The sequence below is a fragment of the Mesocricetus auratus genome, unplaced genomic scaffold, assembly GCF_017639785.1.
Source record: "Mesocricetus auratus isolate SY011 unplaced genomic scaffold, BCM_Maur_2.0 Super-Scaffold_100004, whole genome shotgun sequence".
Taxonomy (NCBI): domain Eukaryota; kingdom Metazoa; phylum Chordata; class Mammalia; order Rodentia; family Cricetidae; genus Mesocricetus; species Mesocricetus auratus.
The window spans coordinates 32206432-32224675 of record NW_024429189.1 but is presented as its reverse complement, the minus strand read 5'-3'; positions in this window follow the sequence as shown (position 1 = coordinate 32224675).

Here is an 18244-nt window from a genome sequence, read left to right as displayed (position 1 = left end):
CCCTTCTATGTATATGTTTGTGTGATTGATAAATAAAGCACTGTTGGCCAATAGGGAAGTGTGATACGTGGGATTGGAGATGAAGAGGATTCTGGGAAATGTAGTCATGAATGGAGAGTCACCATGTGATCCCAGGAGGAGAGGGCACAAGTCTGGCATTCTCGGTAAGAGAAAGCCATATAAAATATATATATTAGTAATTATGGTTAATAATTAAGTCAGAGCTAGCCATTAAGAAAGCATAACAAATGGACAACAGCTTCATAATTAATATAGCATCTTGCTTGTTCATTTGGGACTGACACATCAGCCCAGGCTGGCAGGGAGAATGCATGTTACATATGGCACCTGCAACATGTGGCCTGAATTTCCATTTAGAATGACACTCGCCATCTTGGAAAGACAGCAGTTAAAACAGCCGCAGATTTGATTTCGCAATGTTGTTAAGCTGATTACAGACACGTGGACAGAAAAGCATGAAGATTTACAGTAAAGTCAGATTCAAACAAAGTAGAAACTCTAAAATGTTTATAGTGTGTTAAAAAATATACATAGGCTTGGAAGAGAAAAAGAAACAGGATAATGGCTGGGTGTGGTGGCACAAGTCTTTAATCCCAGCACTGCAGAGGCTGAAATAGCAACAACTGCTAAAAGTAATGCTACTAAATTAATCCAACTTATATATTTCAAAAATGCTTTGACTTCTAAATTTAAATATAAGGACAGGTACTTGGAAAAAGAGTTTTTGTTTGTGTTTCCACAAAAAATAAAAGCTGTGGATTCCTTCCAGACTTCTGTGGTTTGATGAAGCAAGAACTCCTGAAGCAGTGGCCCAGGTGATCCAGCATCTAAAACAGCTGAGATGATGCAGACTTACAGACTACAAAAAGGACTTAGCCAGGTTTCTGTGTTTTGTCATGATCCCCATGGTATGGACAGTGCCCCCAACCAGCATGAAGCAGTTTGGAATGAATAACGCCCAAGTTCCCAAATATTGTTTACAAATTTTTGTTTTCATTTAAATGGGGTTAGTTATGAATACTTAATGATCACAACCAATCTCTTTTCAAAGGTAAAAGGGAGATTATGGTATAGAAATGAGTACTTTATATTGGTATGGATTTTCATTTACTGGTACAAATTTATACATTTAACTATGCTAAAGTTAAAACCTTTTTTTTAATTTAGACAGAAAAGAGGAGATGATGGAGGAAGTCCTTCTGTGTTGTCTGATTAGTTGATAAATAAAGCACTATTTGCCAACAGGGAAGCAAGAAAGATGGGACTAAGAGTTGAGGAGGATTCTTGGAAATGTAGTCAATAGTGGAGGGTTGCCATGTGATCCTGGGAGGAAAGGGTGCAAGTCAATGATGAAAACCTTCAAAAACAGAAAGCTAGTGAAAATGTTTTGGAATGAATAGGCCATTTCCCATAGCCACCAAATGGCAAAACTTGGTATCTTAGGCCATATGGCTCTGGCTTAAAATTAAAGATAAAAGAAAGGGGTTATAGAACCTCTCTCCACACCTAGGGAACGTTTTTGAGGCCTGTATTGGTCAGGTATATCCCTGCATGTAGGCTTAGAGAGGCCACTGTGTAAAACTGTGAAGGTGAAGTCTGGATTGTCTGAGAGGCCAAAAATGTTGGCGATACCAGAGCTGTGGCATACCTTCCATGGAAACCTGCTAACAGGGAGTGGAGCCATCCCAAGAGAAAGAAGTGTATTGCAGCCAACAAAGCTGAGAGGAATTGGAGATCTGAAGAGCACTTTGACATCAGACATGGAGATATAGAGCTTGTAGTTTGCCAAGATGGTTTTCAATCTTGCTTTGGAACAGTATTTCCTCAATATGGTCCCTTTCCTTCATTTTGAAATGGTAATGTATATTCTGTGCCATTGGATGTTGGAAATGAATGATCTGCTTTTTGATTTTGATTTTCCGGGGCATTATAATTAAGAGATTATTGCATGGGTCTCAGAAAGAGACTTTAAACTTTAGATTTTTAATCAGAGTTGAGACTTTTGATGTTAGACTGTTTCTTACATTATGATATGGCTACAGGCCTGTGGGGCTACAGAGTTGAATGTGGTAGTTTGGATAAAAATGCCCCCAATAAGCTCACAGGGAGTGTTACTATTGGGGGTATGGCCTTTTTAGGGTAGGTGTGGCCTTGTTAGAAGAGTTGTATCACTGGGAGTGGGCTTTGAGGTTTCAAATGCTCAAGTCAGTCCCAGTGTCTCTGTCTTTTCTGCTGTCTGCAGAAACAGATATAGGACTACCTCTTCAGCACCATGTCTGTCTGCTTGCCACCAGGCTTCCCACCATGACAATAAGGGACTAATTGAACTGTAAGCCAAGCCCACTAAATGTTTTCTTTCAAAAGAGCTGCTTTTGTTTGTTTATCTTCACAGCAATAACTCCCTAAGACAATGATGAAACTCAAAAACTTGGAAAAACAAGAACATACCAAATGCAAAGTGTGACAAGGGCAAGACATAGCACAAGAGCAGAAATTCAACAAAAGACACAAAACAAAACAACTAAAATGAAAAACTACAACCACTCTAACAATAGAAGCAGACAGGTTAACTGCACATATTCACATATTTACTCCCTTTCACATTCCTTAAATCCAATCTGCTAATTGCACCCCAACTCTAGCAGAACTTCTGCAGAACATCCCCCCTTCCTCTCTACCCACATCTCCAGCAGATCTTATCCTGCTTTCTACTATTCCTATTATCTCAGCCCCAAATCACAGCAAGCATTTTCTGGGAACCCAACAGCCTAGCCCACCAGAGGAGCAAGTAGGACAGCAAAGCAGAAATGCTGACTTCAGATAATCACTCCTTCCTTGCTTCCATACACAGTCCTTCAATCCCTTCCCCAGCTGTGTAGAAGACTAACTGCTGTGGTTTTTTTCTCACTGTCTGCCTTATTTGCAATGGAATAAACAGATCCTCGTGGAACAACTTGCTTTCCTCCCTCCTGTGGAGTGCATCAGCACCATCTCCTAGTCTATGATCATTCTTAAGTGTCAGCTCCCAATCCCAAGAAATATATTTTACCATCCACAGTGATCACACCTAGCAGGATCACAGAAGAGTTTCCTACTAGGCAGCACACAGCCATCACATATCACACCCTCCTAAGAATCAGAGAAGGAAATAGAAACCAAGAAACAAATCAGCTACCAAAGATTGATATGACCAGATATCAGCACCTAGAAATCCATTCTTTCCAAACCCACATGACTAGACACTGGCATAAAAACACAATTAAGAAAAAAAATTTTAAAAACACAATTAATAATTGCCAGAAATATAGTCTTCAGTAGAGTCCAGCAACCCTACCATAGTGGATCCTGAGAACTGCAACATAGCAGAAACACAAGACAAAGTACTTAAAATAGCCTTTATGAATATGATAGAGGTTCTTAAAGAATAAATGAATAAAGTAATTAAAGAATTCTATGAAATCATAAACAGTAGAAAAAAAGAATAAAAACAATTCAAGACCTGAACATATAATTAGAATCAATAAATAAAATCCAAACTGAGAGAAATCTGGAAATGAAACATTTAGGAACTCAAACAGGAACCACAGAGACAAGCCTCACCAACTTAATATGAGGGATGGAAGAACGAATCTCAGGCATTGAAGTTTCATCAAAGGAAAACTCTAACAATAGAACACTGAAATTCTTAACATCTATGCACCAAGCACAAGGGCACAAGAGTTCAGAAAAGAAGCATTACTTTAGCTTGAATCACACACTGACCTCAAACACCGATATTGTTAAACTTCAATATCCCACTCTCACCAATAGACAGGTCATCCAGACAAAAGCCAAATGGAGGCATGTTGGAGCTAAATGATGCCATAAACTGAATGTACCTAACAGATATTTACAGAGCATTTCACCCAAATGTAAAAGAATATACCATTTTCTCAGGACCTCATGGGACATTCCCCTAAACTGACTTCATACTTGGACACAAAGAAAGTCTCAACAGAAACAAGGAAATTGAAATATAACACTCCACATCCTACGGGGCCACCACAAACTAAAGCTGAATATTAACAACAAGAAAAAGTTTACAAACTCATGGAAACTGACCAAATCACTACCGGCTAAAAAATGGCTCAAGACACAAATTAAGAAATAAATTAAAAACTTTCCAGAATTGAAAGAAAATTAATACACAACAAGCTCATGTTTATGGGAAACAATTAAGGTGGTCCTAGGAGGCAAGTTCAAAGCACCATGTTACCAAAATAGTAGAAGTTTCATACTGGTAGCTTAACAGAACAATTGAAACCTCTAGAACAAAAAGAATAAATTGCAAAAGAAGTTTATTGCAAGAAACAATGAAACTCATGGCTGAAATCAATAAAATAGAAAAAAATTCCCACTTAAAACTTACACACACACACACACACACACACACACACAAATAAATGAAACAAAAGGTTGGACAAAAGGCAAAGAGATAAAATACAAATTAATAAAAAATAAATGAAAGGTAAAGCATATAAAAGTTACTGAAGAAATAGTCATAAGGATGTACTTTAGAAACATGTACCCCAGCAAATGGGAAAATCTAAACGAAATGGATAAGTTTCTTGATACATACCACCTTCAAAATTAAATCAGGATCAGATAAGCAATTTAAATAGATCTATAATCCCTGGTAAATAGAAGCCTTAATTAAAAGTCTACCAACCGAAAGCCCAGGGACAGATGGTTTTACTACATAATTCTACCAGACTTTCAAAGAAGAGATAATACCCATACTCCACACGCATGTGAACCCATAGAGCATGAGGCAGTATCCACAGGGACTGCAAGCGTCTGCCCCAGATGAGATCCTAGACCTAAAAGGATAGATGGATACATGCCCTACTGGCAACTCAGATGCTATCTCCAGTTGATGATAACCTGCAAAGGAAAATTTAGTTTTCTATAAGCGAATCTCCCTGGGAAAACAAACTGCTCTTAATGCTAGACTACATATCCAGCAGTAGATGACCAGCAAAATAAACATGATTGACAAACCTTTGGCTCAACTAATCAAAAGAAAGAGAAGACCCAAAGTAGTAAACATCAGGAATAAACAGGAAAATATTACAACAGATTCCAGATAAATTCAGATTATCTTAAGACAATACATTTAAAACCTACACTTCACTTATTTGGGAACTAAACTAGCCTATTTATTTGGGAAATCTAAGAGAAATAGGTTGAATTTATATGTTCACTCAAACCATCAAAGTTAACCAAGAAGAAGTCAATAACATAAACAGACCCATAATAAGTGAGGAAGTTAAAATATTAATAAAACAACCTTTCAACTAAGAGAAATGTTTAGGGCCAGAAGGAGTCATGATGGAATTGCATCCGACTTTCACAGAAGATCATCAGCCAATTCTTCATATACTTTTTGAAAACAATCAAGACAGGAGAAGAAACAAACTATATGGACCCAATATCACCCTAATACCCAAACCAGGTAAAGATACAACAAAAAAGAAAATTATGGATAGGTATCATTGATGGAAAAGATTTAAAATGCTAAATAAAATAGTTGGAAACAATTCAGATAAATCAAAATGATTATCTCTCTAGACCAACTTGGTTTTATTTCTGTAATGCAGAGATGGTTTTATATATACAAGTCAACAAATGTAATAGACTACATGAATGGTACTAGCTGGAACAATAACGTAAGAGAAGGAAACTAAAGGGACCTAAATAGGAAAAAGAAGTCAAACTGTGCATATTTGCAGATGACAGTATATCATACACCAGCGATTCCAAAACTCTAACTGAAAAATTCTGGAAATGATAAACAAATTCAGCAATACAATGGGATGCAATATCAACTTGCATAAATCAATATTATTTCTGTATATCAATAATAAAAACAAAAAGAAAAAGCTATTGGACATTCCCCAGTTCACAATAGCCACAAAGAAAATAAAATTTCTACGATTAAATTTAATCAAAGATGTAAAGAACATTTACAATGCACATTTCAAATCTTTGGAGAAGGACATAGAAAAAGACTCCAGAAAATGGAAAGATACCCCATGCTCATAAACTAGTCGAATTACTATTGTGAAAATGACTATTTTACCAAAAACTATTTACGGATTCAATGCTATCATGAACAAATCCAATCTCCACAAAAACAAAAAAAGCTATCTTAAAATTCATATGTAACACTTATTTAAGTCACTCATTTATCATTCTGGTCATACTGCCATAGACTTCATGTCAACTATAGAAAATAATGAAATACCATGACATTGCAAGGAATAATTATCTTCCTAAATTAGACATTGCTTCACCTATATAGTAAATTCTGAAACAACATGAATCAACTCCCTACCTCATTCACATGTCTAACAAGAATGTTAAAAATATATTAATTTTGTTTTTTTTCTATTTAACTACTGAATTTCTAGATTGAAAAGCAACAAAAAATGACTTAAAGAAATTCACTACAGTGTGTGAGAGAGAAGTACTAAACAATCCCAGTCATTGTAAGAGAGATAATGATTCATCTAATCAGTCGTTTTTCAAATCTTACACTGTTTCTGTGTGCCTCCACCACACGAGATGAACAATGAATTCTTATAGCAAGTAATTCAATGAAACACTACCTCATACCTTACCACTTCTCACATGAAATAGAAAGTACAAGTAGAAAGAATTATCTTCCCTATCATCAATTCTTGCATACTCCTCAAAGATCTCTCAACACTGAAATTCTCTTGAAACCTTGTTTTTGGGTAGGCTTTCAGTATATACTGCTCATATTAATTGAACGATATTAATAATATCACTAATCTAAGCTACAAGCATGTTCTAATTTTATTATAGCCATAGTAGGGCATATTCACCACCTATATTTTTTAGAGTTCCATTTCTAAAAAGATATTTCAGGCAAGTTATTCTCTCATAATAATATTCTGTTACTCTTTTTTTTTTACGAGACAGGGTTTCTCTGTATTGTTTTGGAGGCTGTCGGTCCAGCCTGGCCTCGAACTCACAGAGATCCGCCTGCCTCTGCCTCCCGAGTGCTGGGATTAAAGGTGTGCGCCACCACCGCCCGGCTAATATTCTGTTACTCTTAATATGATGCATCCTAAACTCCCATTACTCAGGATGCCTATTCTACTTCTTTAGCTATATCTATCTCAGAAGAAATTTCATGATTAATATCTTGGAATTTAAATACACAATATGTATCTTGAGCAAACATAAAAATTGAGAGAGAATTCCTTAGCTCAGTGTCAAACTAGGCAGAGAGTGACCATCCTAAATATTTTATTTATCTAACCTTTAACCCTTTATGATTTAATATTTGTTAAGACAAATGTACTTATGCAGATCTTTATTATTATTGTCCTTGCTCCCCTGAGAAATCTGTATACAAAACCTTACTACATGCATTCAGGGGGACTACACCACTGAAAGAAAAATTAGTGGTTATGAGTAATAAAGAGAATTTATCTTTATCTTCCTACAATATAAATCATAAAACATAGGAAGAATCAAATAGACAGCAGAGTAAACCTCTCTTCCCATTTTGATTTTCTTGTAGAAACCTGAACTCATTCAAAAAGGTTTCAAGAAATAACAAAGATCTATGTGTTTTCTAGGCAGGAAAAATAGTTACTGGTGAAGAATACTTGAAAAGGAAATTCAAAATTTTAACTTACAAAACACAATGAATAAATACAATATAACACGTTTTCTCTTAGTACTTGAATATTATACTATTCTATAACTACATTATATATGACCCAAGGACAAAATAAAGGAATTCTTTCAATAATGTGATAATTTAAATAGCCTTTGTTGCATTAGTAATTTGCAAAACTGCAATTTTATGAACAACTTCTTCATAATCATAAATACTATGAAAAAATACTGGCATTAAAAAATCATCCCCCCAAAAAATTTTAGATTATTGGTTAGCAAACAGATGAATATATCAGCACATGTGAAGTTGTTTGATCTATCAACAAGACAACAAAACACCAACAACAAAACAAAGCAACAATCTGAGTCTCCAAATAAATATATATTGAAAGGTGGTATGTACACCATTTTCTTTGTTATATATCACATTGTCAAAAAAATCAATAAGCTTCAAGAAATTCCTTGCATGAGGCTGTCTATTTCAGGATATTAGAAAACAGAAACTAACTGTGCTCTCCAGAAGCTTGGCCTGCCTTTGGATTCACAAAAATCCTGGCAAAGGAAAGCCCAGTGGCTGCAAGAGCATCCAGGTTCAAGGCCCTGACAGTCCCCTAAGATTCTCAGGCCACAGAGGAAGAGAACTCAGTTGTAATTTGGTGGGATTTTTTTAAACTGCAGGATGAATGAGGATTCTGGGAATGCACCAAGGCTGGGAAAGCTGAGTGAAGGAGGAAGAGCTCTACAGTCAACGCGGGAAATGAACAGGCCGCTGGGCACTACTTAGATGCTCGGATGGAAATGAGGGAGTAAGATGGTCCTTACTGTGGAGGCTAGCTTCTTTCCTGAATATCTCCCATTCACAGACTGAGCTGGGTTTGCCAAGCCCTCCCGACTCCATCATCCAAGATTGATGACAACTGTCTTTTCATTGCCCGCCCCCCATACTTCTAAAGAAAGCCTTTCTTGTTCTGTGGGGTTTATGGTTAAACGGAAGTTTTCTGCCTCCAGCGGTGTTAATTTACCAGCTTCCATGAGTATTAGAGTTCAAGGGAAAATAATCCTTTCAAAAGTGTACATTAAGTTATTTCTAACTAAATCATGAGAAAGAGCTTTCTTTTATAAACCAATTACTAAGCATTAAAAGTTACCAATTATGAGGGGCTTTACTGGCAAGGTCATTTACAAAAGAATCATTCAGTCTAGCTGGAGAAAACCACTGCTGAGCATACAGCTAAAAACAATTTTTTCAGCTAAATTCTCAGGAAATTAATGTTTCTGTTATCTATATTTGTGTTTCAGGAAGAAGTGGTGAGAATGTTGTATCCTTGAACTTCCAAGCTGCCTCTCTGCTCTTTGCAGACAAGAAGAAAGTTTGATCGCAGTGGCAGGCTTGAGCAATTTGGATGCACTGAGTATTGATTTCTCTCCTGTATTTATTCTATTCTTGTGTTAGAAACCGTTAAGTATCTGGAGAGGGATGGCAAAGTGGGCATTTTTAAAACAGTTTGACATGATTGAAAGCCTTCATATTTGTCAAGGTGTTTCCCTGCTGTATGGAATTGTTTTCTTTTCACATTTTTGTTCTCAACGGATGTCATATCCTTGAAATGTGGCAGATTCATCTCTCTGAAGTAGCAGTTTTTCAGCTCGACAGCAGGAAAGGGTCAGTTGTGGATTGGAGAGCCATTGCAGGCTAGCTGACATAGCCGTGTAAATCTGCTCCACATTTTACTAATCTAACAGTTGGTGGGTAAAAGAAATTCTCTGCCTTCACTGTGTGGCACACAGATCAAACATTGTTTAGCATTGTATGCTAACTCGGAGCAACAACTCTTGTGTCTCTAAAGGTACCACGGTTCCAAAGATGGTTTCTCAGGCAACTGTAGAGTCAGCTGAATTACAATTCGTAACTGACCAGCCACTGGGGCCCAGCATTTTCTGTATCTACCAAGCTTCTATGGGGCATGTGGAGTGTGCATAGCTATTACCCCTCCCAGTTTCCCTGTTTCTTTGATACAGAACCAGTGAAGCACAACTCTGTTCAGCTCACTGGAAAGATTTTCACCCCTTCTTTGCAAGCCATTCAGAACTGCTTTGAATATCTTAAAAGATCGTTGTCCTGGGCAACACTCCTGCTTACTTCGGACTGTTTTGTGCTCTTCATACCTGTTGAGCTCCAATTGTTCTAAAGCTTCAGACTCACTTTATAAAGTGTCATCTGGAAAAAATTGGAAAGTGTTGCTTTTTGCAGCCTTTACTTATACCACTTTTATCTAACGCAACCAAATACAATAAGGGTAATAATCTGTCAGGATACTAAAACAAGTCTATTCTTTTCATGGAGGATGATCCTAATTAATTGTCTTGAGCTAAAGATAATTATCAAAGTCTCTTAATATCTTTTCTTGTCTCTTAATATCTTAAATAAGTTTGTGGAACACTTCTTGGCTCTTGGTGGCAATAATTTACATCTGCACTATGTGTAAATAGTCTTGAAATCTAAAAAAGTACTAACTAATTGAAGCATTAACACCCACTGAAATTTGTCACAAATGTAGAATAATTCTGAGGGGACCTAAAAAAATAGAAGCATTACACATCCTGGGAAGCATCCAAGCACAACCCTCCACTGGTTAATGTAGAAACAGGCCAACTCATTTATGACTGAACTTGAAACGAACCAGCATTGCATTCACACTTGTTTTGTGTTGCCCATGGAGGCTGATTTAATCTATTCTGGTGAAGATGGTGGGTTTTCAGGAATCTACTTTTCAAACTGTCATCAGGTCCCTTAATAGCACACAGTCTTTAAAGGCAGAGACTACATAATTGTGGCTCTTAAATGAAACCAGTCAAGAAAGCATCAACTACACAAAGAAATCTCCACAAACCACAAGAAAAGACACCTTTCTTGTACCTACTATTGGCAATTTCATGATTAGTCTTCAGCATCTTCAGTGGAAATTCCACCTCCAATAAATGGAAAAGTAATTCAATTAAATTTGATCTGATGGCAGGACCACTGTTTCAAGAAGTCTCCTTGTTCATTCAATGACTTTCCTATGTCACTGACTCTAGGTACTTGAATTCCCTTTGAATATATATGACCGAGTGTTCTTTTTCTTGCTTTTATGGCTTACCATAGCATAAATTGCTGCAAATGTGAATGTTCTTATTGGTAACCATGGAAGAGTGACCTTACTTTATAGTGCTATTAGAAAAGCACGGTTTAAACTAGCCTTTCAATTTTTGTGTGACTGAAGAAGGGACTAATCTTATGGGTCTTGACCTCTCTCAAGCATTCAAACTATTGATGACAGAGCACATGGCTCTTTACATTCCCTGCTTGTCATTTTCTTGGCCTAACTTGGTTCCCAACCCATTTCAGTGTGTATGCCTTATTGATGTCCTGCATAGAAGGCTAATGTTTCTTCTCAGGCTCAATGTCTCTGCTCTACACTTCTGTAAGGATTAAGAGGGAAAAAAAGAGCTGTCCAGATAAGTCCTAGGCCTGGTTTTCTGCATTTATAACCCATGGCAACAGAAGCATCCATGGAGGTCTAGGCTCCTCACCTTACTAATAAGAATATCTACTCAATGCATTATTTCAAGCAACTGGTTGATCATCCAATTTCAAGGCTCAGATTTGATCACTAAACTGGATCTTTATTAGATATGTCTCACATTTTTTACAGAAATCAATGTCTCAAATAAATCAAACCCATTCTACATTTAACACAAGTTTTTTTCTTTTTATTTAAATTTAAATTAGAAAAAAGCTTCTTTTACATGTCAATCCCAATTCTGTCTCCTTCCCCTTCTCCCTTGCCCCCCCCACCAACCCCCTACCCCATCCCCTTGCTGTTCCCCAGGGAGAGTGAGGCCTTCCATGGGGAATCTTCAAAGTCTATCATAGCATTTGGAGCAGGGCCTAGACCCTCCCTCTTGTATCTAGGCTGAGAGAATACCCTTCTATGTGGAGTGGGATTCCAAAGTCCATTTGTGTACTAGGGATAAATGCTGATCCACTACCAGAGGCCACATAGATTGCTCTGACATCCTTGTTCAGGTATTCTGAAACAGTCCTATGCTGGTTTCCCAGCTATCAGTCTGGGGGCCATGAGCAACCTCTTGTTCAGATCAGCTGTATCTGTGGGTTTCTCCAACCTGGTCTTGACCCCTTTGTTCATCACTCCTCTCTTTCAGGAACTGGATTCCAAGAGTTCAGTGTATAGCTGTGGGTGTCTGCTTATGGTTCCATCAGCTACCGGATGAAGGCTCTAGGATGGCATATAAGGTAGTCATCAATCTCGTTAAAGCAACAGTCGAGAGGCTACCTTAAATGTCCTTCTCAATACAAGTTTTAAGAAAGATGCTATCTAGTGTAGTTATTCTTCCTTTGGCAGTTTATCAAAGTACAGCACAAATTTAGAAGTACCACCTCTGTTTTTTCATAAGAGTATATGAATGTTCAATATAAAATCATGATAAAAGAAGCTAGTAACACTAAAAGAAGATATCCTATGTTATCTTGAGGTTTTCCTTAAGGATGCCAGGGCCCAAGGTGCCTGTCACTCCTCCCCTCCCTCTCATAGTTTCCCTTTGCAGTTACTGCCGCTACACATTTACTTGGTATGTCAGTATGTTGGACACAAAGACATCCACATAGAGTCTGGCCAGGAAAGTCTATATTGTACTATTGACAACATTTTTCTACCCACTGCCCTGAAGAAAAATGGATGAGACTTGTAGACACAATCAGATTTTCATTTCCTTTTTGAGGTTTGGAACATTCAAAGAAAGACTGAAGACAGTAGGAGATGGTCACATTGCTCAGAGATGCACAGAAAGGAAGAAGTCAGCTTAAACTACAGGGTTACAAAATTCAGAGTTAAGAAGAAAATGCCTGAATAGAGAGGAGAATAATGAGGGTCAGTTTTCAAGTAACAGCAGATGCTGTAGACCCTGTCTGAGTTGGCATCAGGTGGAACACAAAAGCAGAAAGGGAAAGAGGGATGCTTGCTGAAGGCAGAGCTTGTTTCCCAAAAAGAAGTTTCATAGTAAATGCTCATCCATAAGACCTAGCATCGTGGTTCTGGTTAAATGATGAAGTTTAATCTCCATTTACCCTTCCTCATTTGTCCCTTTCAAGAGGACACAGCTGTAGTGGACAGGTGATCATAGGAGATAGAAATTGGTGCAGCATTTAAAATTATGTAATGGGGGGAGAATGACAACACTTGCTTGCCTATGTTACTTGCATGGTAGAGAAGAAAATTAGAAACGTACCCAAAGAAATTATTAATGTACTATCAGGATAGCAATAAACAAAGTATTTGGATGGGGTATAGTGTGTTGAGACGATTTATAAACATGGGAGTTTAGGATGGAGATCAGATGTTAAATTTAAGTAAGATTTAAAATTAACATTAGTTTATTAAAACTCTAGGAAACCTATGAAATTGAAAATAAGTATTCCAGTTAATGCCGGATGAGAAAACACATTTTTCATTTTATCAAAGTAGCACACATTTCTCTCTAAGCTATTTTTCATTATAGATAGTTTTACACCGCAATTTGTCATTAGACGGCACTTGAGGGAAGAACATAAACCTAATACAGCCAGGTAGTGGAGGCAAACACCTTTAATCCCAGCACTGGGGAGGCAGAAACAGGTAGATCTCAGTGAGTTCAAATCCAGTTGATCTACAAAATGAGTTCCAGGACAGCCAGGACGGTTACAGAGAAACCCTGTCTTGAAAAACCATAAAAAGGAAACAATACAGTAGAAAATTTCTATATATGATCTAAATTAAATTCAAAATAATGTAAAATACAAAGTGCTCCTATTGGCTATTACTTGACATTAAATGAAGTTTCCAATACCAGGATTAGGTTACATCTAATTGAGTTGTTGCCTAAAGGGTCCCAATGGTTGCCAAATTTATAGGTTGCTCTCCACAAACTGACATCAAAGCCCTATTGCTGAAAACAACACCTATATAAGTCATTGAACATGGAATACTGAGCTAGCGCCTGTGTAGGGTCTCCCCTCCTATGCTCTAGCTTCTTTGCTTGTCTTAGTTACAGGAAGGTAACTCTTAATACTACCAAACGAGAAATGCAAACACCTACCCAGCCACAAACCCTTTGATTTAAATAGTGCAATGCCTACAAGGTAAGGCAATGGTGGCATAAAGCTTTTGGGTGTATCCAACCAATAACTGATTCGACATAAAGGTCTACTCCACAAAATAGAACCCATACTCCACACTCTGTGGGTGACCAAGAACCCAAGACAAAAGATCCCAGGGATGTATGGTAAAATCAAATTATACTGGCCTTAAAAATAGAAAGGTAAAAGAAAGCAACAGCAAAATCATAGCAATAAATTACCTTGCAATGACATTCTGCTATATTCATAAATGAACACTTTGATCATCCATCATCAGAAAAGCTTCCTCCTGCAGCAGATTGGAATAGAGACCCACAGCCAGATACTATACATAGACTGAGAACCCTTGAAACATTTAGGCCTATATGTGATGTCTCCACCAAATCTACCTCCTCAGAACTTGAGAAACCTTGGAAAAGAGGAGGCAGAAAGAGTGTGAGTCAATCAACAAAATAAGGAGCTCTTCGTCAACACGAACAAAGCTCTTAGGAACTCACCAGAGTGTGACACGCCATGCATAGGGCTTGCTTAGGTCTGTACCAGGCACTCAGCATATACAGTATGGCTTCTAGTTTAATGATTTTATGCGATTTTTTTGAGTGTGTGAAAAAGTGAGTCTCTGATTCTCATGTCTTTTCTTTGTTTTTTTATATTATTATTATTATGTTGGTTTGTCCTGTCCAACTTTGATGTGCTAGTTCTTGTTTTATCTTATTATAGTTTATTGCTTTATATTTAAAGAAAATAATAATTGAATGAGTGAATGAAATTAATGAAAACCTAGCCCATAGGGTAAAGACTCGTAACTGAACTGTCATTTATACATGCTGGGATAGTGAAATCAGCTTTCTTCAGTGGAATGACACTGGGTTTGTTATCCTTTCCAGGTCAGGCTTCATGATCAGGAGTAATTTACCAACATATAATAGACTTCATAGGTTTTTGTTTGTTGGTTGTATTTTTTGTTTTGGTGTGTGTGTGTGTGTGTGTGTGTGTGTGTGTGTGTGTGTGTGTGTGTGTGTAAGTGCATGAACATGTGATTTTATTTAGTTGTTAAGTTTTGTGGGTTTTTTTTTTCCTGTTTAGGTGTTGCTTTGTTGTTTAGGTGGAGCATTGTATTGGACTTTTGTTTATTCTTTTTAGGAAGTATTTCAAAGGGAAGGACTTGAGAAATGGGGAGAATATGATCAAAATACGTTTACATATAAAATTGCTTTAGATGATTAAAAAGAAAAACTCACAGTGTATCTTTTAAATGCTTCTTATAAATCATTTGCAGTACAACATATATGATTACTGAGGTTTCATCATTGGGGAACTTACTTGTTAAGAGAGCATTTTCGGTACACCTATGGTATCTTTCTGTTTATATTTCCTTGGTAAACATTTAGAGGTTCAGCAGGAGATATCCTGACACTCTGATATTAACTATTATTACAGTAGAAATTGTTGGATTGTGATGAGAACTTAGGAAAAATCACCCTTTTTGCACAGTGCATCTCTACCTACAACCGAATTAATAACAGTTTCTGCAATAATTCTAACTGAAAAGTTTTACCAGTGAGATTACGTCAAGGTTCCTTTCTCCATATTTAACACAGCCCCAGAAATGCATTACCTAAATTTTAAATGACAGGCTATGGAAAACAAATGATGACCAATTCTGGTGGTACAGATTGTAAGCCAACTAGAGAGCTGAGAAATGTTTCAGGAAGACTACAAGTTCAAAGTCCCACTAGTCCACAGAATCAATTCCATGTTATCCTGGAGAGTTCAGTGAAAGCTTGTCTCAAAAAGTAATAACAAGGGCATGGGCATAGCTGCTGTAGACTACTTGCCTAGCAAGTACAGGTCTGTGGAACCAATAACTACCACAAAAATAATCAATCTTTGAAAAGGAGGAATCCAGAGGATGGCCACATACTGTTCCCTTCTTAAGGTTTGCTCTGTCACCCCAGTCTTTGTATGTCTGTTGTTTCACTCTCTCAATCAATGACTTGATGCTGTTTCCAATATTGTCAGACTGTTTTAATTGTATAATTTTATATTAAGATCTAAACATTCATAAGTGTCTTTTTCTCCTGGTTTCCAAAATAATAATGTCTAGTTAATCTTTCTAATACAGTTTTTCAAATTCTAAAATAATATCTCTGGAAATTTTATTGGATTGTCCTTACCTAAATTGTCTGAGAAGAACATCACAATATCATCTTTCTCAGACACCATAATTCACACAAGCTAAAATTTTTGTATTTTGAAATATAATAATACCCTTTAGTACACTGGAATTTATTGTGGTAGAAAAACAGTGTATTATGGGAGATGTCACTGGTAAGATTGGCTTTCAATTTTCTACTTTTGTACAGTTGGGGAAATTAATTCACTGCTCTAAGGCTCAGTTTCTTATTTGAATAATGAAGAGGTTGTAGTAGATAAGGCATTAGAATGGTCACCAACTTCCATTCTAAATTGTGAATTCAATGAACATCTGTTATTAAAAATAATTTTGTATGCCCTCAGGCAACTCAGCAATAACATCTTAGTTTAACAACGACTCTGCCTCCCATTTTAGCTTCCCTTTTCTAGGTGCAGATATATCCCATAGACATGAATGGAAATCATTATGAACTTAAATATACGATACCACCTAAATAGATTACCTAATTTCCAGGGGACTCTTACAGCACACTACACATCTAGAATTAGAATCCCAGATTCAATTAATTAGATGTTTTATAATATAACCCAAGTGTCCCTATGATATCTTATATGTATTGTAACTCCAATACATAGAAATCAGTGTGGTAAGAAGAAGTCATAAAGAGACAAAAATGGAAAACAAATTCATAAAAATATGTAAGCAGTAATAAGCTACAAAATGACATTTGAAAAATGAATTTAATATATACCATTGGTTAGAATTAGACTTGATACTTGAAGTATAACTTTATGAAGATTAAACATAAAAAGTAATTAAAAGTACTTGTTTTAAAACACTAATGATCACATTGGCAGTGTACTATAACAGTTCCCACCACCATTTTTTTAATAGTAAAACAAAATCAAATTCTTCCTTGTGGTGGTGTGGCAGGGGGTGAAGTTTGAGAAGATCTATTTTGTTCTGCTGCTGACAGACTCAGAGTCCAAGTTCCTTGTGCATGCAATGTCTCACCTCACTCTTCAGGAATGGTTTGGAAGAGAAAATAAACAAGGAAGAAGGCACAATGCCTCTGCTGACATATTACTTCCTCATTTCCTCTCACCTAGGTTATGGTACTTGGGCACAAGACACATCAGGCACCAGTGTGACCTCTAGTGATCTAAAGGGATGACACCAATTGGCAAGCTAAGCAATAGTGGAGAGACCACCTCGAATGCCCAGATGTCTATAACCATCTGGGACCTTTCATCCAGTGACTGATGGAAGCAGAGACAAACACCCACAGTTAAGCACTGAACTGAACCCAAGGAACCCAGTGACAGAGAGAGAGGAGCGATGAGCAAATTAGCAAAGAATGGGCTAGCAAAACCAGCAGAGACAGCTGATCTGAACAGGGGAGAACTCTTGGACCCCAGACGGACAGCGGAGAGGCCAGCATGGGGCTGATCCGACCCCCGAATGTGAGAGTCAATGAGGAGGCCTGGGCTACCTATGGGGCCCTGAGCAGTGGATCAGTGTTTATCCCTGGAGTACAAACAGACATCGTGTGCCCATAGCACAAAGAGGGTGGCTCTCTCAGCCTGGACTCTTAGGGGAATTCCTGGACCCTACCCTGAGTGAAATGACAAACTCTAGATATCCCCTATGTGGAAGGAATTGGCAATAGGGTGGGAGGCTGGGGGAGGATGGGGGGGGTGCGGGGGGAGGGGAGGGAGAGGGAACTGGGATTGACATGTAAAACAAGCTATTTAAAATTAAAATAAAAAAATTTAAAAAAATAAAAATAAAAAATTTAAAACAAAGAAAAAATAAAATAACATTACTGAGAGATTTTTCTTTTTCAAAAATTTTTTATTTTTAAATTTAAATTTAAGTTAGAAACAAGGTTGCTTCACATGTCAATCCCAGGTCCCTCTCCCTTTCCCTCCCCTCCTCACATGTCATCCTGCCAACCCCCCAACACCCCTCATTTCCCAGGGAGGGTGAGGCCTTCCATGGGGTGTCCATAGTCTGTCATTTCATCCAGGGCAAGGTCTAGACCCTCCCCCAAGAGTCCAGAATGAGAGTGCATCTCTCATTGTGGGATGGGCACCCAAATTCCATTTGTATGTTATGAATAAATACTAATCTACTACCCAAGGCCCAACAGATTGCCTAGGCCTCCTCACTGACTCCCACCTTCAGGGGGTCTT